We start from the raw sequence: 22,484 nt of genomic DNA on the forward strand, positions 1-22,484 counted from the left end.
GGAGGAGTCCAAGTGGTGGAAGGCACCCCGAGGTGCCTTTGGGGGGAGGGAAACCCTCCCCTGGCCGCCGCACCTAGGAAATCTGATCTCCTAGGCTGCGCACCCCCCCCGCTGGCCCTCCTATATATAGTGGGGGGAGAGGAGGGATTTCAGACCAGCCCCTGGCGCCTCCATCTCCCCCCGTTACGTCTCTCCCTCGTAATCTTGGCGAAGCCCTGCTTCTATGATGCCCTGCATCCACCACCATGCCGTCGTGCTGCTGGATCTTCATCAACCTCTCCTCCCCCCCTTGCTGGATCAAGAAGGAGGAGACGTCTCCCGTCCCGTACTTGTGTTGAACGCGGAGGTGCCGTCCGTTCGGCGCTGGTCATCGGTGATTTGGATCACGTCGAGTACGACTACATCATCACCGTTCTTTTGAACGCTTCCGTGCGCCATCTACAAAGGTATGTAGATGCATTAGATGACTCGTTGCTAGATGAACTCCTAGATGATCTTGGTGAAACGAGTAGGAAAATTTTTGTTTTCTGCAACGTTCCCCAACAGTGGCATCATGAGCTAGGTCTATGCGTAGTTCTTCTTGCGCGAGTAGAACACAATTAGTTGTGGGCGTGGATTTGTCAACTTTCTTGCCGTTACTAGTCTTTTCTTGCTTCAGCGGTATTGTGGGATGAAGCGGCCTGGACCAACCTTACACGTACGCTTACGTGAGACCGGTTCCACCGACTAACATGCACTAGTTGCATAAGGTGGCTGGCGGGTGTCTGTCTCTCCCACTTTAGTTGGAGCGGATTCGATGAACAGGGTCCTTATGAAGGGTAAATAGAAGTTGACAAATCACGTTGTGGCTTTAACGTAGGTAAGAAGACGTTCTTGCTAGAACCCTAATTCAGCCACGTAAAACTTGCAACAACAATTAGAGGACGTCTAACTTGTTTTTGCAGCAAGTGGTTTGTGATATGATATGGCCAAAGTTGTGATGAATGATGAATGATCTATATGTGATGTATGAGATGTTCATGCTATTGTAATAGGAATCACGACTTGCATGTTGATGAGTATGACAACCGGCAGGAGCCATAGGAGTTGTCTTTATTCTTTTATATGACCTGCGTGTCATCGAGAAACGCCATGTAAATTACTTTACTTTATTGCTAAACGCGTTAGCCATAGTAGTAGAAGTAATAGTTGGCGAGCAACTTCATGGAGACACGATGATGGAGATCATGATGATGGAGATCATGGTGTCAAGCCGGTTACAAGATGATCATGGAGCCCCAAGATGGAGATCAAAGGAGCTATGTGATATTGGCCATATAATGTCACGTTTATTATTTGATTGCATGTGATGTTTATCATGTTTTGCATCTTGTTTACTTAGAACGACGGTAGTAAATAAGATGATCCCTCATAACAATTTCAAGAAGTGTTCTCCCCTAACTGTGCACCGTTCCTAAAGTTCGTCGTTTCTAAGCACGCCGTGATGATCGGGTGTGATGGATCCTTATGTTCACATACAACGGGTGTTGACGAGCCTAGCATGTACAGACATGGCCTCGGAACACATGCAAAACACTTAGGGTTAACTTGACGAGCCTAGCATGTACAGACATGGCCTCGGAACACAAAAGACCGAAAGGTCGAGCATGAGTCGTATAGAAGATACGATCAACATGAAGATGTTCACCGACGTTGACTAGTCCGTCTCACGTGATGATCGGACACGGCCTAGTCAGCTCGGATCATGTAATACTTAGATGACTAGAGGGATGTCTAATCTAAGTGGGAGTTCATTAATAATTTGATTAGATGAACTTAATTATCATGAACTTAGTCTAAAATATTTTACACTATGTCTTGTAGATCAAATGGCCCACGTAGTCCTCAACTTCAACGCGTTCCTAGAGAAAACCAAGCTGAAAGACGATGGCAGTAACTATACGGACTGGGTCCGGAACCTGAGGATCATCCTCATAGCTACCAAGAAAGATTATGTCCTACAAGCACCGCTAGGTGATCCTCCCGTCCCACAGAACCAAGACGTTATGAACGCTTGGCAGACACGTGTTGACGACTACTCCCTCGTTCAGTGTGGCATGCTTTACAGCTTAGAGCCGGGGCTCCAAAAATGTTTTGAGAGACATGGAGCATATGAGATGTTTGAAGAGCTGAAAATGGTTTTTCAAGCTCATGCCCGGATCGAGAGATACGAAGTCTCCGATAAGTTCTTCAGCTGTAAGATGGAGGAAAATAGTTCTGTCAGTGAGCACATACTCACTATGTCTGGGTTACATAACCGCTTGTCTCAGCTGGGAGTTAATCTCCCAGATGATGCGGTCATTGACAGAATCCTCCAGTCGCTTCCACCAAGCTACAAGAGCTTTGTGATGAACTTCAACATGCAGGGGATGCAAAAGACCATTCCTGAGTTGTTCTCAATGCTGAAATCAGCGGAGGTAGAAGTCAAGAAAGAACATCAAGTGTTGATGGTCAATAAAACCACTAAGTTCAAGAAAGGCAAGGGTAAAAAGAACTTCAAGAAGGACGGCAAGGAAGTTGCCGCGCCCGGCAAGCAAGCTGCTAGGAAGAAGCCAAAGAATGGACCCAAGCCTGAGACTGAGTGCTTTTATTGCAAGGGAAACGGTCACTGGAAGCGGAACTGCCCTAAATACTTAGCGGACAAGAAGGCCGGCAAAACAAAAGGTATATGTGATATACATGTGATTGATGTGTACCTTACCAGTACTCATAGTGACTCCTGGGTATTTGATACCGGTGCCGTTGCTCGTATTGTAACTCACAGCAGGAGCTGCGGAATAAACGGAGACTGGCGAAGGACGAGGTGACGATGCGCGTCGGGAATGGTTCCAAGGTCGATGTGATCGCCGTCGGCATGCTGCCTCTACATTTACCTACGGGATTAGTTTTAAACCTCAATAATTGTTATTTAGTGCCAGCTTTGAGCATGAACATTGTATCGGGATCTCGTTTAATTCGAGATGGCTACTCATTTAAATCTGAGAATAATGGTTGTTCCATTTATATGAGAGATATGTTTTATGGTCATGCTCCTATGGTGAATGGTTTATTCTTAATGAGTCTCGAACGTAATGCTACACATGTTCATAATGTGAGTATCAAAAGATGTAAGGTTGATAATGATAGTTCCACATACTTGTGGCACTGCCGCCTTGGTCACATAGGTGTCAAACGCATGAAGAAACTCCATGCAGATGGACTTTTAGAGTCTCTTGATTATGAATCATTTGACACGTGCGAACCATGCCTTATGGGTAAAATGACCAAGACTCCGTTCTCAGGAACAATGGAGCGAGCAACCGACTTATTGGAAATCATACATACTGATGTGTGCGGTCCAATGAGTGTTGAGGCTCGCGATGGCTATCGTTATGTTCTCACCCTCACTGATGACTTAAGTAGATATGGGTATGTCTACTTAATGAAACACAAGTCTGAAACCTTTGAAAAGTTCAAGGAATTTCAGAGTGAGGTTGAGAATCAACGTGACAGGAAAATCAAGTTTCTACGATCAGATCGTGGAGGAGAATACTTGAGTCACGAATTTGGTACACACTTAAGAAAATGTGGAATAGTTTCACAACTCACGCCGCCTGGAACACCTCAACGTAATGGTGTGTCCGAACGTCGTAATCGCACTCTATTGGATATGGTGCGGTCTATGATGTCTCTTACTGATTTACCGCTATCTTTTTGGGGCTATGCTTTAGAGACTGCCGCATTCACTTTAAATAGGGCTCCGTCGAAATCCGTTGAGACGACACCGTATGAATTATGGTTTGGGAAGAAACCTAAGCTGTCGTTTCTAAAAGTTTGGGGATGCGATGCTTATGTGAAGAAACTTCAACCTGAGAAGCTCGAACCCAAGTCGGAAAAATGCGTCTTCATAGGATACCCAAAAGAAACTATTGGGTACACCTTCTACCTCAGATCCGAAGGCAAGATCTTTGTTGCCAAGAATGGGTCCTTTCTAGAGAAAGAGTTTCTCTCGAAAGAAGTAAGTGGGAGGAAAGTAGAGCTTGATGAAGTATTACCTCTTGAACCAGCAAATGGCGCAACTCAAGAAAATGTTCCTGAGGTGCCTGCACCGACTAGAGAGGAAGTTAATGATCAAGATACTTCTGATCAAGCTCCTACTGAGATTCGAAGGTCCACAAGGACACGTTCCGCACCAGAGTGGTACGGCAACCCTGTCTTGGAAATCATGTTGTTAGACAACGGTGAACCTTCGAACTATGAAGAAGCGATGGCGGGCCCGGATTCCGACAAATGGCTAGAAGCCATGAAATCCGAGATAGGATCCATGTATGAAAACGAAGTATGGACTTTGACTGACTTGCCCGTTGAACGGCGAGCCATAGAGAATAAATGGATCTTTAAGAAGAAGACAGACGCGGATGGTAATGTGACCATCTATAAAGCTCGGCTTGTCGCTAAGGGTTATCGACAAGTTCAAGGGGTTGACTACGATGAGACTTTCTCACCGGTAGCGAATCTAAAGTCCGTCCGAATCATGTTAGCAATTGCCGCATTCTACGATTATGAAATATGGCAAATGGACGTCAAAACGGCATTCCTTAATGGTTTCCTTAAGGAAGAATTGTATATGATGCAGCCAGAAGGTTTTGTCGATCCTAAGAATGCTGACAAGGTGTGCAAGCTCCAACGCTCGATTTATGGGCTGGTGCAAGCATCTCGGAGTTGGAACATTCGCTTTGATGAGATGATCAAAGCGTTTGGGTTTACGCAGACTTATGGAGAAGCCTGCGTTTACAAGAAAGTGAGTGGGAGCTTTGTAGCATTTCTCATATTATATGTAGATGACATACTTTTGATGGGAAATGATATAGAACTCTTGGACAGCATCAAGGCCTACTTGAATAAGAGTTTTTCAATGAAGGACCTTGGAGAAGCTGCTTATATATTAGGCATCAAAATCTATAGAGATAGATCAAGACGCCTCATAGGTCTTTCACAAAGCACATACCTTGATAAGATATTGAAGAAGTTCAATATGGATCATTCTAGGAAGGTACCAAAGTAATCCCGGCAAGGAACACTGGACAGCGGTCAAGAATATCCTGAAGTACCTGAAAAGGACTAAGGAAATGTTTCTCGTTTATGGAGGTGACGAAGAGCTCGTCGTAAAGGGTTACGTCGACGCTAGCTTCGACACAGATCTGGATGACTCTAAGTCACAAACCGGATACGTGTATATGTTGAATGGTGGAGCAGTGAGCTGGTGCAGCTGCAAGCAGAGCGTCGTGGCGGGATCTACATGTGAAGCGGAGTACATGGCAGCCTCGGAGGCAGCACATGAAGCAATATGGGTGAAGGAGTTCATCACCGACCTAGGAGTCATACCCAATGCGTCGGGGCCGATCAAACTCTTTTGTGACAACACTGGAGCTATTGCACTTGCCAAGGAGCCCAGGTTTCACAAGAAGACAAGGCACATCAAGCGTCGCTTCAACTCCATTCGTGAAAATGTTCAAAATGGAGACATAAAGATTTGTAAAGTACATACGGACCTGAATACAGCGGATCCGTTGACTAAACCTCTCCCTAGAGCAAAACATGATCAACACCAGAATTCCATGGGTGTTCGATTCATTACAATGTAACTAGATTATTGACTCTAGTGCAAGTGGGAGACTGTTGGAAATATGCCCTAGAGGCAATAATAAAAGCATTATTATTATATTTCCTTGTTCATGATAATTGTCTTTATTCATGCTATAATTGTGTTATCCAGAAATCGTAATACATGTGTGAATAACAGACACCAACATGTCCCTAGTAAGCCTCTAGTTGACTAGCTCGTTGATCAATAGATAGTCATGGTTTCCTGACTATGGACATTGGATGTCATTGGTAACGAGATCACATCATTAGGAGAATGATGTGATGGACAAGACCCAATCCTAAACATAGCACAAGATCGTATAGTTCGTTTGCTAGAGTTTTCGAATGTCAAAGTATCTTTTCCTTAGACCATGAGATCGTGTAACTCCCGGATACCGTAGGAGTGCTTTGGGTATGCCAAACGTCACAACATAACTGGGTGACTATAAAGGTACACTACGGGTATCTCCGAAAGTGTCTGTTGGGTTGACATGGATCAAGACTGGGATTTGTCACTCCGTTTGACGGAGAGGTATCACTGGGCCCACTCGGTAATGCATCATCATAATGAGCTCAAAGTGACCAAGTGTCTGGTCACGGGATCATGCATTACGGTACGAGTAAAGTGACTTGCCGGTAACGAGATTGAACGAGGTATTGGGATACCGACGATCGAATCTCGGGCAAGTAATATATCGATTGACAAAGGGAATTGCATACGGGGTTGATTGAATCCTCGACATCGTGGTTCATCCGATGAGATCATCGTGGAGCATGTGGGAGCCAACATGGGTATCCAGATCCCGTTGTTGGTTATTGACCGGAGAGTCGTCTCGGTCATGTCTGCTTGTCTCCCGAACCCGTAGGGTCTACACACTTAAGGTTCGGTGACGCTAGGGTTGTGAAGATATGTATATGCAGAAACCCGAATTTTGTTCGGAGTCCCGGATGAGATCCCGGACGTCACGAGGAGTTCCGGAATGGTCCGAAGGTAAAGAATTATATATAGGAAGTGCTGTTTCGGGCATCGGGACAAATTTCGGGGTTATCGGTATTGTACCGGGACCACCGGAAGGGTCCCGGTGGTCCACCGGGTGGGGCCACCTATCCCGGAGGGCCCCATGGGCTGAAATAGGAGGGAACCCAGCCCATAGTGGGCTGGGGCGCCAGCCCCTATAGGCCCATGCGCCTAGGGTTCCACCAAGGAGGAGTCCAAGTGGTGGAAGGCACCCCGAGGTGCCTTTGGGGGGAGGGAAACCCTCCCCTGGCCGCCGCACCTAGGAGATCTGATCTCCTAGGCTGCGCACCCCCCCCTTGGCCCTCCTATATATAGTGGGGGGGAGAGGAGGGATTTCAGACCAGCCCCTGGCGCCTCCATCTCCCCCCGTTACGTCTCTCCCTCGTAGTCTTGGCGAAGCCCTGCTTCTGTGACGCCCTGCATCCACCACCACGCCGTCGTGCTGCTGGATCTTCATCAACCTCTCCTCCCCCCCTTGCTGGATCAAGAAGGAGGAGACGTCTCCCATCCCGTACGTGTGTTGAACGCGGAGGTGCCATCCGTTCGGCGCTAGTCATCGGTGATTTGGATCACGTCGAGTACGACTACATCATCACCGTTCTTTTGAACGCTTCCGTGCGCCATCTACAAAGGTATGTAGATGCATTAGATGACTCGTTGCTAGATGAACTCCTAGATGATCTTGGTGAAACGAGTAGGAAAATTTTTGTTTTCTGCAACGTTCCCCAACAATTACGTAGTGTAAATCATTGACCATAGCAAGCACGTCATCACCGGTGCGCATGGCGGGCTTCTTCCGGTGATCTGCCTCGCCTTTGAAATGCTTGCCTTTCTTTCGACATTGATGGTTGGTCGGAAGAAATCGACGATGGCCCAGGTACACATTTTTCCTACATTTGTCCAGGTATATACTTTCAGTGTCATCTAAACAGTGCGTGCATGCGTGGTATCCTTTGTTTGTCTGTCCTGAAAGGTTACTGAGAGCGGGCCAATCATTGATGGTCACGAACAGCAATGCCTTAAGGTTAAATTCCTCCTGTCTGTGCTCATCCCACGTACGTACACCGTTTCCATTCCACAGCTGTAAAAGTTCTTCAACTAATGGCCTTAGGTACACATCAATTTCGTTGCCGGGTTGCTTAGGGCCTTGGATGAGAACTGGCATCATAATGAACTTCCGCTTCATGCACATCCAAGGAGGAAGGTTATACATACATAGAGTCACGGGCCAGGTGCTGTGATTGCTGCTCTGCTCCCCGAAAGGATTAATGCCATCCGCGCTTAAAGCAAACCATACATTCCTTGGGTCCTTTGCAAACTTATCCCAGTACTTTCTCTCGATTTTTCTCCACTGCGACCCGTCAGCGGGTGCTCTCAACTTCCCATCTTTCTTTCGGTTCTCGCTGTGCCATCGCATCAACTTGGCATGCTCTTCGTTTCTGAACAGACGTTTCAACCGTGGTATTATAGGAGCATACCACATCACCTTCGCAGGAACCCTCTTCCTGAGGGGCTCACCGTCAACATCACCAGGGTCATCTCGTCTGATCTTATACCGCAACGCACCGCATACCGGGCATTCGTTCAGATCCTTGTAGGCACCGCGGTAGAGGATGCAGTCATTAGGCCATGCATGTATCTTCTCCACCTCCAATCCTAGAGGGCATACGACCTTCTTTGCTGCGTATGTACTGTCGGGCAATTCGTTATCGTTTGGAAGCTTCTTCTTTAATATTTTCAATAGCTTCTCAAATCATTTGTCAGCCACAGCATTCTCTGCCTTCCACTGCAGCAATTCCAGTACGGTACCGAGCTTTGTGTTGCCATCTTCGCAATTGGGGTATAACCCTTTTTTGTGATCCTCTAACATGCGATCGAACTTCAGCTTCTCCTTTTGACTAATGCATTGCGTCCTTGCATCGACAATGACCCGGCGGAGATCATCATCATCGGGCACATCGTCTGGTTCCTCTTTATCTTCAGCAGCTTCACCCGTGGCAGCATCATTGGGCACATCGTCTGGTTCCTCTTGATCTTCACCAGCTCCCCCCGTTGCAGCATCACCGTATTCAGGGGGCACATAGTTGTCATCGTACTCTGCTTCTTCGCCGTCTTCCATCATAACCCCTATTTCTCCATGCCTCGTCCAAACATTATAGTGTGGCATGAAACCCTTGTAAAGCAGGTGGGAGTGAAGGATTTTCCGGTTAGAGTAAGACCTCGTATTCCCACATTCAGTGCATGGACAACACATAAAACCATTCTCCTTGTTTACCTCAGCCGCATCAATAAACTCATGCACGCCCTTAATGTACTCGCGGGTGTGTCTGTCACCGTACATCCGTTGCCGGTTCATCTGCGTGCATTATATATAATTAAGTGTCCAAATTAATAGAAGTTCATCATCACATTAAAACCAAAGTGCATACATAGTTCTCATCTAACAACATATAGCTCTCCAGAGCATCTAATTAATTAAACCATAAATTGAAACTATGTAAAACATTTCAATGCGAAAACAAATGCGATCATAATCGCAACCAAGGTAACAATTGATCCAACGGCATAATGATACCAAGCCTCGGTATGAATGGCATATTTTCTAATCTTTCTAATCTTCAAGCGCATTGCATCCATCTTGATCTTGTGATCATCGACGACATCCGCAACATGCAACTCCAATATCATCTTCTCCTCCTCAATTTCTTTTATTTTTTCCTTCAACAAATTGTTTTCTTCTTCAACTAAATTTAACCTCTCGACAATAGGGTCGGTTGGCATTTCCGATTCACATACATCCTAGATAAATAAAATCTATGTCACGTTGGTCGACATAATTTTCATAAACAATAAATGAACAAATAGTTATGAAGATAATATACATACCAAATCCGAATCATAGACAGGACGAGGGCCGACGGGGGCGGATACCAAAACCATCGCACTATATAAGATGCAATAATAAATGTAAGAAAATGATACAAGTATCTATCTAAACAGACAAGTAAGAATATTTTTCCTTTCAGAAAGAAGATAAGAACAAGAGGCTCACCACGGTGGTGTCGGTGATGAGATCAGCGCGGGTGATCGACGGCGGTGAAGACGGGGACGGGGCGTGACGGACCGCTAAATCTAGACAAATCTCGAGGAAAATGGAGCTTGGAGGTCGAGCTTCGAGAGGAGAAAGTTTAAGTAGTGTGGCTCGGGCATTCCATCGAACACCTCATGTGCATAGGAGGTGAGCTAGAGCACCACAAACCCCTCCCCTCGCCGGCCAGAGAAAAACAGAGCACTGGAGTGCTCTGCTCGCGGGCGAGGGTATATATAGGCACCTCATTGGTCCCGGTTTGTGGCAAGAACCGGGACTAAAGGGGAGCCTTTGGTCCCGATTCAGGCCACCAACCGGGACCAATGGTGGTGGGCCAGGAGCGAGGCCCATTGGTCCCGGTTCGTCCCACCAACCGGGACCAAAAGGTCCAGACGAACCAGGACCAATGGCCCACGTGGTACGGCCGGCCCCCTGGGCTCACGAACCGGGACCAATGCCCACATTAGTCCCGGTTCTACACTGAACCGGGACTAATGGGCTGAGCCGGCCTGGACCATAGCCCTGTTTTCTACTAGTGCATCTATGATCTATGCACGTGCATCATCACATGAGTCGATGATATGCAACATATATAGTTGAGCAACAGAAAGAGACATACTTGGCAAAAATAGAAACAACATATCATAAGCATAAATAACAAAGTTCATCGTACCCCAAAATGCCCTAACTAGAGTGATTTTCGCTAGTCGAGGAGGAGGACGGTTTAATTACATCACAAATAAAGTTTCACCGTGCATAACTCAAAGTTTTGTCATACAGAAAGTATGGACTAAACGGACACATTGTCATATATCGACAATCACTCTAACATGTCGTTTCATACATCCAAGTCAGGGAGATAGTCCCCGAGCCTAGTGAAAGGCTTCAGGTCGAGACGCTGAGAGGCTATCCATGTTCGGACGTCTTCACGCGACATTTGTCCTTCTCCGTAGAACATCCCTGTTTTTCCGATGACCTCCTTCATGATGATTTGGGAAAGTTCGCGCTGGATGTTATAGAACTCAGCTCGAAGTCGATGATCGTCGATATCTCCTATGTCCTTTGCCCATTGTAGAATATGGGCATCACCAGAAGAAGGTGCCATGCGAAGGTTCTGGTGATCCCGTCTGTACTCCAGCATGTGGTGTAGGACATAGAATCCATCATTAAGAGAATCGTTCGGTTGCTGGATGCAGCAGAAGTCGGTCTTATGGCCGAAGGCGACCCTGCCGCCCCTTATCTTCTTGTCCCTGACCTCTCCACCCATTGATTGGTAGTAATACATAGCACTGTCGAGAACATCCTTGATGTGGGTGTAATCCTTTTTGTGAATATTCTTCGACGAGTCCAAATAAAGAGCGTGGGAGAATCGGGGGTAGAGGATGATGAGGACGGCGCGCCCGCCGCTGCGCAAAATAAGTCCTCAAATTAATTAGCCTCCACCGTGCAAATGAATGATTGAAATTGAAGGACGAAGGATAGCAGCGCGGATGACTTACACGGGATGATAAGGCACGAGAATCGCCCCCTTGTCCTTATTGGCAAGCATGAAACTGACGATGTAATCCCTCGCGTATTCACGGTGATTTGCGCAGACTCCCAAAAAGCCCTCGTGCATGTAGTATGGGTCAGCGACACAGATATGAGATACCTGCTCAACCCCGATGATGTAGTTCATGTGCAAGGCATAAAGGCGGACAAACGTAAAATCCAGCTTCTTCACGTGAAACATGTTGAATATGTAATCGAATCGGAGGAAGAACTTATCCGCGGGGAAGTTGTCGACGTACGACATTTGCCGCGGAACGTTAACCACGTAGAGTGGGTATCCTGGATCTTTCGAGGCGATGAGGTCTTTCTCTACCCGCAGCACATCGTCATGAAGTCTCTTTAGATCGCCGAATATGGCCCGTAGCGCTATTGCAGGTAGGATTGGTTGACGGGGGATATGCCATTTATTCGCATCGGGGATATCTATACGGTCCTGAAGCCGAGGCTGCTGAGGCGGTTGGATCATAGAAACAGCTTTTTTTGCCTTTCCTCGCTCTCTTCCTAAACTTCTTTACTACCGGAAGGTCGTCCATAATATGTTGAGACGGCAATTCAGGCACCGACTCATGACGCTCAAACCCTGAGGAGGCGCCATTATAGACATACTGTTCAGCAGCGCCATCGTCGTCCTCATCCTCATCCATGGCGACGTCATCAGCGACTAATGGAGCCTCCTCCTTACCCCGTCCGCTATCACCCAACCCGACACCCGACGATAATTGGGTAGGTGGGGTGTTGATGTTCATACCTTGCTGAGGCTGCGTGCTCGTGGGTGTGCTCCCGGCCGCCTCCAGACGAAGCAGACTCTTTGGCCACAACAGGACCCACCCAGCATTGCAACAATCACCAAGCCGCCGCGGTGTCTCGTTGTCATCCCCTAGTAGTACTAGAGGAGGCAAATTCTCGTGGCCCAGTTTGACACTGGCCACGGAAGCCTTGAAGACGTTCGGGGGGATCGGCCAGCTGTGGAACAATGGTTCCTTCGGCTCCATTATCGTCGCCTTCCCCACATCCACTTTCTGGTCGCCGATGGTGTACAATATGGTGCACGGGGTTTCATCGGCCTGCAAAGAAAATTCTGCGACGTGAGACATCCGAAAGGCAACAAAAACGGGAGATTATACATTTATATTGAAGGGGGCCGGTGTGACAGATACCGTGAGGGCGTCGAGCTCAGCCAAAGACGAAGCACCTCCTAGCACGTCCGGTGTGGGGGTCGGTGCTGGAGCAGGTGCAGCTGCAGGTGCTGGTGCAACACTAGTCGAGTTGCTCCCCGCCAACAAGACAGCAAGGGAAAAGTCCGCTGCATTTTTTTTCTGGATTTTGCCTGGTCCAATTGAAAACGACCGGAACCAAGGTAGTAGAAATATCTACAGCCACCTGTTTTGCGGCAGCTACCGCTGTTGCCACTGTCTGAGTTGATTTCTTCTCAACCGCAATCTCAACCCTCTTGTCGATGTTTTCTTCATTTAACCTTCGTCTTTCCTTTCTCTCCTCTGTGGTCTCACGGTAGTACTTCTTCCACGTGGCGCCGTCTCCGACACCGTGCACGCGTCCATACGACGGTCGAGTATCCACCGGTTGTCGTTTCAATATGTTCAACGCCCGGTTGAATGGAGTGTCCCACTTGGGCCTCGCCAATGCCTCTGACGGCGAGTCGCTTTCGGCCGCAATCCTGTGCTGCTCTCTCTGCAAAAGGCACAACGATCGTTTACAAATATGACTAACGTGTGCAGTCGAATTGATCAGAAACTAAAATTACCAGCAGTCTTATGAACTCCATAATGACCGGTGTTGTCTCGTAAATCTTTTTCACTGGGTCCCAACGGTGCCGGGCCCTGAGGACGTCACGCTCCTGCTGGACGGTGAACTCCGCCAAGGGGTCTGCGATGCCCAGACTCGCGGCTTCCGCGTCCTCTTTGGCCCATTTGGACCTCTTTCCGCCGTAACCACGGCTTCCGAGGTGGTGGCTCCCAAAGTTCCTCTCTTGAAGCCCCTTCATGTACTTAGACTTTTTTTGGCATCTTCGGCCTTGCAAGCCTCCTTGAATATTTGAAACTGCTCTTCTGTGATTGTCGGATTATCCTTTACAATCTCGGAGTAGGGTTCCTTCTTGTCTATGATCCTTGCTTTCACTCGATTTTTCCAGGCGGCCAACGCGTCGCTAAACTTGGTCATGCCGTGTTTGTTTACCTTCTTCATTGCCGGGTCCTCATCTGGATCTTTATAATCACTAGTAGAATGCCCGTGTGTTGCTACGGGCACAAGAGAAATATAGATAAGCACAAAGGCATAAGTTGTGGTCATCTTTTATCTTGTTCACCAAGATGCAAACCCTCGGCTTCTCTATATACATAGATAATGTAATTCTAGATACATATCAGAATTGTGAGAAAAATTGTGGGAATACATAAGACAATCATTCTCTTCTCTCTGTTTCTTTCTATTTACTCCTCGCTCAAAACTGCATCAAGACAATGACACCATCTTCATTCTATTTACTCCTTAGTCAAAGCCGCAACAAGACATGACACCATCTTCATTCTCCCTTCCGGCGTCCTATTTTCAGCGAACCCTACGACCTCATCTCCGATATTGCTATCACATAGTGATTGCTCTTCTTTGTCATGGTTCATATCCTTTCTATCCATGGATGATAGTACATTAAACACCTTCCGTTAATATTCTCTCACTATCACATACATTTGACAATAGTGACAAGTGTCTAGACATATCAACATATTGGTTATGCATTTCTAGAAATATATTATACACATACCGTGGTCCTAATATGTGTTGTCTTCTTTCTTTGTTTCCTTTCATATTTATAACACTGAGTTAAAATAGTCCATTGCCTCCAATGCCATTGTGACATTGCATTGCTCCACACTGTGTCGTAGATGTTGTGACACGCCAGGGTTCTCTTTTAGATGAAAATATGATAAAATAGCTAGTCCTTGCTGGCAATTATAAGGAGTAAAATACATAATTACAAAGAAGGTTGGTTCGTTTATATCTTTGTAATTTCTTATCTACAAAATCACATCAAAATGTTCAGACATGCATTCATGTGTGTACATGCTAGTATTACCATGAGTCAATCTAAAAAAGAAATGGCAATTTACTCCAAGACAGGTTAAAAAAATCAGGAACTTTTGTGTACGATTGACAGCAAAGATTATGAGTTGAAATCTTCCATGGGTTCAATTCAACCTGTACCACCGGCGCCCCTGCACTTTCGCACAAACTCTCTACCCCTATAAAATCTGCAAAAGAAAAAACAACATTTCCAACATTAGAACATGATTTAGAATTTCCAAGGACTTGAAATGACAGGATACAAAGTAACATGGCACTCTTCTGTTAGTAACATGACGCTCTTTTGGTAGGCATAGACCGGCAAATATTAACCCCCCCCCCCCCTTCACCCACCCACCCAAAATCATATAAATATAATTTTGAACTTATGTTTTTAAAAATTAAGGGTATGATGATACATAGGCGTAAATCAAACTGAAACCGAAATTGTTGTTCATTGATCCAACATTACCACACATGCTTATCCTGTATATTTGTTGTCTACCCATCAAGATCTTTCATAAGATATTTCTACTTTGGAATATCCTATTCCGAAATAAAAAGTACAATCATAAAAGGAGAACCCAAAGTTTCTTCTCGAACATAAATCGACCCCCACCCCCCTCCCCCACCAGCCTGTTCTAGTTGCATTGAACCATACGCAAACCTTTCTCTTGCACATCTGTGTAAGTATAAAGTGAAAAAGGAATCCTATGTTATTGAATATTTCCAATATATAATATGGTAGTGTGAGCTATAAAACAAAATGCATGAAGAATTATTGGCGTGCATTTTGTAGTGTCAAAGAATACAACTTTTGGATGTAAAACGTGAATCGGTTTTTACCAAACAGCACATGGAGTTAAATGGAGCGGCATCCAGTAGTGCAAACAAGCTTGGACTGTACCAAAAAAATACAAGTTATAGAAGCTTGTTACATGGGTGCACTTCTTAGAAGCAATGAGCTTGTTAATGATGTGATGGAATTAGGGCAAGAATAATATAAAATAAACAACCTTCAGAGTCATAGTATATTTATGAAATGATAAATTTAATACGGGAACTTTCTGAACACGCATAAAATGACAACGCCTAAAATATGATATTACTGAACTAAATGATAGATGTTCTCTTTTGTTTCTCCATTGTGCTGACCACATGATGTACTGTAAGAAACAAGATATTTTTCTGAACTACAAAGCTTACACGACAATTCGTCAAATATAGTACATAGTTAATTCACATAGCGTGTTTCTTTAGAAGTTTAGATACATACCTTCTATTATCTAAAAAAAGATGCATACCTCAATCGCACCAATAACTTGGTGATGTGAAGCAATGAATGAAACAAGCATGATTTTAGAGAAGGTAAGCAAAATTTTATGGCGTGCTACCAATTCCTCCAATCCCCTCAACACAGCATGTGCAGACTGCAGTAATGTAGTAGTGCCGATTGCGTTTGTTCCTGGAAGGGAATCAATACAATTTGAGAAAGCATACATACGTTCAAGACCAACACAGTTTGTGCCATACTAATTGACCCTAGAAACCTCATTAGTCCAAAATAGATCACCAAAATTTACTATGTACAACCATTCACATAGAGAACCAAGATCCAATCTAATGGTAGCTAACAAACATCGGAACATGAGGGGAATAAGGAAGGAAGTCAAGCGCAGGTTTACCTTGGGTGATGAAGGATCCCCGACGTGCCACTGGCGCCACGCTATGTAGGGGCATCCGCATCTCCAGACCTGACGCCGCTGATCTGCAAGCAATCTCGACATAATTAACATCCGTATTAACGATCTCAGCTTGCAGCCGCCGCCGTCTTCTGTCGATGTCGATCCATCTCCAGAGCAGGTACTGACGCATCCACCATGCCAGGCCTATCGTCAATGCCACCACGGCGTTAGACAACGCCACCATCCTGCACATATCCATCCACACATGCCCGTCGCCGGAACTCCGTGGCGCCTTGCAATAGATGTAACACCGTTCCCCCTCTTGTCCCCTCTAGCCAGCACTTGATCCAAAACAATGCCCCCAGGAGGGAGAACGGCACCAAAGGTGCCGTCGTTGTCCGATCCGGTAGACCCAGATGTAGGGTTTCCCCCAGAACATCCCGATCGAGTTGACGTGACCTGCAACGACAAGGCCTTGAGAAGGAAACGACATCGGAGACACCGCCATCGTCCGCCAAGACCGCAGTCAGACGCGGTTTTCACCGAAAGCCGTGTCGTCCCTATCTCGCGGCTGGCTAGAACCATGCGGAGCTTTTCCATAAAGACGTATGCTGCCGTCGAAACTCCGCTGGAGACCCTCCATCCCTTCACCGGGGCCCTCATCGCGCCACCGACCATCCACGTGAAGAATCAACGACGGATCTGGATGGGATCCAGATCCGCGGCCGCCACCATGCACACCATCGCCAGCACCACCAGCCATGGGGTTGTCGGTTGCCACCACATCCAGATCCGCGGCCGCCACCATGCACACCATTGCCAGCACCACCAGCGATGGGGTTGTCGGTTGCCACCGCACGGCCAGGGAGCTGCCCTGGACTCAGCGCAAAGCCCCCAGCCCGAGGTGCCCCAGCCACCTCGAGTGATTGCCGCCGCCTCCGCCATCCACTTGAAGAAAACGCCAAGTGACTTTGAAGGGGCACTAATTTGGGTTGGTTATGAATCTCCCCTTTAAAAGATAATGGGTACTAATTTTCTGAAATTGTACTGGAATAAGAACGCAGAATAAAACAATCAAGAAATTGCACTAATTTTTTAACTTTTGCTTTGCCTAAAGGCTAAACTTATCTTCATAAAGAAGGGCCAACATCTACAGCTAGGCATTGCTCCCTGCTTCAGCTAGATCAAGATCTGTAGTAGATCGGTGATGCCAATCACCAATGCAAACAGTAGAAGTTCGCATACTCTAAGTGGGTCTGACGAGCTTAGGTTGAGATGGAAGTTGCAAAATCGAGCAACAATATTAAGAGTTTTCTTACGTTTTTGTAGTAGTTTTAACTGAAGCTCAGCTATTGATAAGCAGTTCAAGGTTAGATTACAACTTGTAAGGAAATAAGCAAACAGGACAAAGTTTCGGAAATAACCCCATAGGAATCAGTCACTATCAGACTGAAAGTACAATAGACACGCACCTTCTCGAAGTTTTGCGGCATTTCTTCGTCTCTGAAAACTGAGCCTTCACTTCTACAAGTGTGTCAATCTCCTCAGGGTGTTGGTCACAATACCTCACTTGTTCTTTAAGCTTAGGCCTGGAAAAAGAAGATATCCACTGTAATAGAATAGTAACTCACATTGTTTACTCTTTTCTGAACCATGCACATTGCTCATACTAATAGTAATTTGTTATTCACGTTATATGATTAGACACTTGCTAAAACTTTTGAAATATTGCACAGATATCACGGAAAGTATCCATTTTCTTGTTTGAGGCTATTGGTAGTAGCACTTACGGCCTCTTCTCCGTTTTTATTTCTTGGTGAATTCCTCCTTAACCCTGTAGATGAAGCCAACTGGAAGTTACTGACCAGCAGACTCGTAGCAACAACACCATATGCACTCTCACATAAAAACTAACTGAATCTGAGCCCCTCGTACATAAGTTTCCTACACTAACTATTCTATCTCTCATACTGAACCACAGTGCAAAAACACAAAATGCAGTGACTTATCAAGATGAAGATAAAAAGGTGTTATTCACAAAAAACACAACATGGCATTTCCATACCTGCGCAGCTTGGTAGTATGCTCGCAAGATGGACGATGCTGCAGTTGGTGTTGATAGTCATCTGCCCAATCACCACGAATCAAAATATTCATTGCATCTTGGTCTGGTGTCTCCTCTTACTCCACATTTCACCTATCAAATTCAGCAAGCATGAGTTTATGTTATGAACATTATATACTGGAAAAAGAAGAGTTTGCGGTCACACATACGAAGGAGTTCTTTGTAGAACCAGGACCTGTTATCTGGTACTCTTAGTAACTTCAAGATTCGTGCAAACATTTAAGAGGTGTACAGAAGCAAAACTCTTTAAACCAAATTACTAACAGGGTCGATGTTCTGACCATGATATAGTTACAATGCCCTTCCTAGGGAAAACAAAAACAGATCGATGATTGCACATGCCTTATTTTATAAAATATGTAAGATGCTCCTAGAATTAATAACAGGGTGGAGAAAATAATCCTGGACTTTACGCATCAAAGCAGATTCCGGAACCAACATGATAAATATCAGATGGAGAAATGAATCCTGAACAAACGTGCTACTCTTTGCTTATATCCTATTCCTACCCATGTGAGCCTAAGGTACCAAGAAAAAAGAAAAACCTAAAAACTGCAGAGATGAATACTTCGATGCATATATTTTGTAGGCTGCATATACATGGGATGTATATATGCTTATTAAATTATATGTGCATTTGGAACAACCAAATCTTCCCACCTCTCCACTGACCGCAACACCTTCCTGAGGGACCCGATGCACTAATTCACCACTCTGCACCTCCCAAGTCCCAAGCGACCCTCGGACATACCTTGCTAGGAGTTGGCCAGTGTGGCAACAAGCTGCATGTGTGTGTGTGTGGGGGGGGGTGGGGGGGGGGGGGGCAAAAGAAGACTTGTTACGTTTTCCTAAATGTGGTGACTTTAAGAGCATCTCCTTTTCAGTTTCCTGTGCCAAGACCTGAAGAAAAAAATGCAGAGTGTGGGGGCTGACCTTGCTGCTGCAGGCTAGCGTAGATCGAGGAGGCAGTGGCTGCGGGAATATGTTTTCATCATGAACTCTTCAAACTGAACTATATGTTCCCTAAAAACCAAAGGATTGGAAGCTTAAACTCGTATTTTCTGGACCTTTTTCAGAAAGATGGCAATAATTTTGTTGCTCTTTTAAATTAAGTTAAATTACTTCATTGTGTGATGCTAGTTAAATATGTTATATCCAGTGCAGTGAAAACTTATTGTACCGGCATATCATAACAAAGCTTAACCAACCTTATTTTAGAACCCTATATGCAGCACTGACGCAGGTCAGAAGAATTTAAAACAAGGTAGCAAGTGTTAAACAGGAACAGAATATACCTGTGGGGTTCCTTCCGAGTGGTTCCACTTCTCCACAAGGCTAATTATCCTGCAGTTGGTTGAAAGAGCGATCCTCAACTCTGGGATTTCAGTACTAACAGAACCTCAAAATCAGGACTGCCAAAAAACTACCTGTGTGACGTATCATTCATGTAGAACATGGGAGGACTCGTGTCCAAACATACAACATGAAACTGGTTGCTATCTGCACAAGTTAACCTGGCAAAGGATTCAAATTCACAATTCTTGATGGCCTCTTCCATTTTCAATATGTGACTTGGCACTACAGTCTGGAATATAAGAAAAAGTAGTGCAGTGCAGAGTGAGAGCAAGAAACAGTAAGCTGCAGCTAAAGAGATAAATGGCCAAAAGACTTTAAAAAAATTGAAACAACAAAACTTGAGGGTCCACACAAGAGGAGGGATATTTTGTTTCCTTGATGATTCGTAAAAAAATTGTACTATATGTGCCAAAAACAAGTTAAAGATGAAAATGCAATCACCTGGGCCCTGTACTGCAAGAGGGGGCTTGTTTCAACAGTGTCCCGCATCCCACTGGTGCTACTGGTTTCCTTCTGCTTTGAACTGACCTAATTCCACTAAGCAACATAATAAGAGAAAGATGTTGGGATAAAAATGGTAAAATGGTGTCACTATATAGTTAAGGATTGGTGTTAATGGAACCATGACTCGATGAGCAATATCTGTTATACAACAGAGATCACATTGACATACCACTGCTATGATTATAACAAGATCATCCCAATGCAATTCGTCAACAAGCTGTACTGCCATACTGTCACTTCCATCATCATTCTACAAGTATAGGGTCAAACTCAATCGTTTTACAATAGAAAAACATGCATATTAAGCAATTCAATTTCTCTGCCTTAACCAAGAGAAAACTTACTTTTCCATACACCATTTCACAAATCCACCGTATATACTGCGGCATGCACTTCCAGACCCCTGCCTGCATTGAAATTTGTCAGCCCGAGAGAAGTATAACTAAAGAGAGGACATAAGTATACAGAGTAAGATGAAGTAAAATTGTTGTTATATCATGAAGCAAACATCATGAATAGGATAGTGCACAAACAGAGTGTTGCTACATAATGTATCAGTATATAGTACAGACCTTGCTATTGACAGATGCTATTGGACCAAACGCAGGCAGCCACAATAGCCAAAGCATTCCAGTCTCGCGTTGAGAGGAAGAAACGGGCGGGCAGGCAAGTACCTGCACTTGCCGGTGCGCGGCGGCGAGGGCCCTGGAGAGCGGCAGCACCCGCTCGATCTGCGCCTGCATCTGCTCCTTGCGGCGCTCGACGCCCTCGGTGGCCCTCCGCCTGGCGACGAGGAGCTCGTCCGCACGCGCCCGCCGCCGCTCGAGCCGCCGCCTCAGCTCGTCCAGGGTCGCGCCCTGCCGCACCGACTCCCTCCTCACCTGCTCGAGCGCGGCCTCGAGGCGGCGCGCCAGGTGTGCCCGTTCCTCCGGCGATGTAGAGGAGGGTGGAGGTGGCTGAGCGGGTGATAGTGGAAGGCGGGGGGCGGCGGCGGTGGAGCGGGGAGATTGGGGCGGCGTTGCATCCCTAGACGAGGGAGATAGGGCGGCCGCATCGGGTGGATCGAGAGACGGATGGTGGCGTATGTTTTTTTGGTTTTGCACGGGGTGGTGGGAGGTGGGCGAAGGTTAACCGACGAAAAAAAACCGGACGAAAGTGGTGGGACGAAAATTGACCGGCGAAGACTACCAACTGCTTCATTAGGAGTAGAGATTCTCATTTCGGCCCGGGAACAAGAATATCTGGTGAAACTTCTTTAGGAGGGAGCTCCTCATATTTTCTATCTTCCGTAGTTTCTCATCGTTGATGGTGACGCTTGTCCGTACGATGCAGCCTATTTGATTGTCGTAGCATCGTCGCGCTTCCTCGGATGCCGTTGGCTCAAAATTGCCGTCGTCCACCTTCGTGACCACCACTCTAGTAGTCCTGAGTTTGGTAGGAACCCGTTGCCTCTTTGCTTTCGGTTCTACACCGGCTCTGCTCCCCGAGGCAGCGCCGGTCTCAGTCTCAGCGCCGGTCTCGATGCCGGTCTGAGTCTGAGGCGCCGGTCTCAGTCTCAGCACCGGTCTGCGTGTCGGTCTCAGTCCCCGATGCCACTGATGGGCCCAGCAATAACATCGGTTGATCGTCGGTAAGGCTAAAAAATTCATCTGCCGCCCGATAGGCGTCATCGCAATCACCAGAACCCTGTCCTTCATCGTTGCTAGCCATGTTTCCTATGATTAAATCTAGTCAATTAATTCTAGACCTAATAAAATGAATAATGACATTAAAAAGGCCTATTGTTTTGCAGGAATATTGACTCCTTCCTGGTGCGGCAAATCACGGGCACTCGATATGTCCTAGTTTGTAGCATAAGTCATTGCCAAATTCACGAAAAATTTCGGCATGACCTTTGCTAAAAAGTGGACAAATCGAGAACCTGAAATTTGCCGGAAAAGAAATGAATCAACAATCCGGCAAAACATAGGCCACTAAGCATCAATCCCTGGAAACAGTGTCCAAATATACACGAGCAACCACATGTCCAAATTTCACAAGCTAATTCAAAAAGAAAGTGTAGAAGAGAATTCATTTAACTACTAATAGAACAAAATTCAGTTAACTTTAGTGCTCTATAATGATGAAAGGAATTTTTTTTCAGTTAACTACTAATTCATTCATTTAGGTTATTCATTTAACATCACCTAATTAACCTACTGTACCACTAGTACTAGCAGCACTACTAACCTAATTAACCTAGCAAAACTCTAGTTCCCTAACTGAAAAACATCTAATTAACATCTACTAGTACCACTATTGCCCTAACCTAATTAACATCTACTAGTATCACTATATACTATACAAGCAGCATCTACACTAATTAAACCCTGCTGCCCTAACTAACTTTTGCTCTACTAATTTTGCTCTACTAAT

At 45.7% G+C, this 22,484-nt stretch overlaps 1 long non-coding RNA gene and 1 pseudogene across 1 annotated transcript; both read right to left on the reverse strand.

The window, feature by feature from the left end:
• LOC123153020 (uncharacterized) overlaps positions 1-20,827 on the reverse strand; it is a 37,761-nt pseudogene extending 16,934 nt beyond the window's left edge.
• On the reverse strand, positions 18,232-19,502 carry LOC123151094 (uncharacterized). The gene is made up of 3 exons (XR_006475489.1): positions 19,418-19,502; positions 19,143-19,232; positions 18,232-18,281 (listed from the first exon to the last, which is right to left on the reverse strand). It is a non-coding gene; the product is annotated as an uncharacterized lncRNA (long non-coding RNA).
• Positions 20,828-22,484: the final 1,657 nt, after the last annotated feature.

The sequence above is a fragment of the Triticum aestivum genome, chromosome 7A, assembly GCF_018294505.1.
Source record: "Triticum aestivum cultivar Chinese Spring chromosome 7A, IWGSC CS RefSeq v2.1, whole genome shotgun sequence".
Taxonomy (NCBI): Eukaryota; Viridiplantae; Streptophyta; class Magnoliopsida; order Poales; family Poaceae; genus Triticum; species Triticum aestivum.